The sequence below is a fragment of the Wasmannia auropunctata genome, unplaced genomic scaffold (assembly GCF_000956235.1).
Source record: "Wasmannia auropunctata unplaced genomic scaffold, wasmannia.A_1.0 LD336067.1, whole genome shotgun sequence".
Taxonomy (NCBI): Eukaryota; Metazoa; Arthropoda; class Insecta; order Hymenoptera; family Formicidae; genus Wasmannia; species Wasmannia auropunctata.
The window spans coordinates 373655-374681 of NW_012026823.1; positions in this window are offsets into that span (position 1 = coordinate 373655).

Genomic DNA, 1027 nt, shown 5'->3' on the forward strand with positions numbered 1-1027 from the left:
AATCTGCATGAATTAAAATATAAAATTAATATAAAAATAATTTATTTATTTTATATTCAAAGGAAGTAACAAATAGGATGTAGATCACTGTAGTTCCGCAACTAAAATGCGGTCTATAGAGATGAACCATTTGCCGGCCATGTGATCCCGCCTGCAAGGAAATCCCTTTGCCTGGGTCTACCGCTTTCTAATAATGCGGCTTGCAAATTGCCCCATCGCTAAATAACCGACGATCAAGGGAGCCTTCTCATTACTACTCGTAAGATTCCCGCGCGCAATTTGCATTAACTCCGCGAACGAGCCGCGACCTCGATGAAGGTCGACACTACCTACCCTTTAAGATTGATACGGCCGATTACGGTAGCGACGAGAAGTCAGTCAACAGGGTACGGAGGGGTCTTCGCTATTGTATGCGTGTCGAGGTTTCCTGCCTACGTGGCTGCCGTTTTCGACTGACAATGAGAAGTGTCCCACCGTGATAATCGCAGATCAATAGTTACCCTCAATCCTCCATCGATGAGGTAACAGAACAGCCCAGCAGAAGAAGAATCGCAGGTTTTGTGTTCACGAAAAGGGCACCTGCTGTCGTCGGCTGCCTTTGTCGGCGACCTCGAATACCCCGAGCTTTGATCTTTCGTCGACGACGTTCAGGACAAACAACGCCGGCGATGACAGCGTTACGGTGCACCACGGCTATTTGCGGCGACCGTCTATAGCGCTCGCTGGAAAACCGACTGCGCCGCTGCGCAGCGAATTGCGCGAATTAGACTGTTAATTGCCGAGACGCGTCGGAAATTAATTGTGGCGAAATAGGAATGTAATTGAAGATCTGGATGCGGGCACCTCGGGCAAATCGGAAAACCGCGTGGCGACAGACTTAAAAAATCCACACGGAAAGAACAATTTTGCTGAATCCAGATCAGAAAATAATTTTTGTTCAATAATCAAAATTATAATATTTTGTGCGAAAGTAAAAATGATTGCTAGAATATCAAAATGTTTTATAGTAAAGATCGGAAGAGCACAC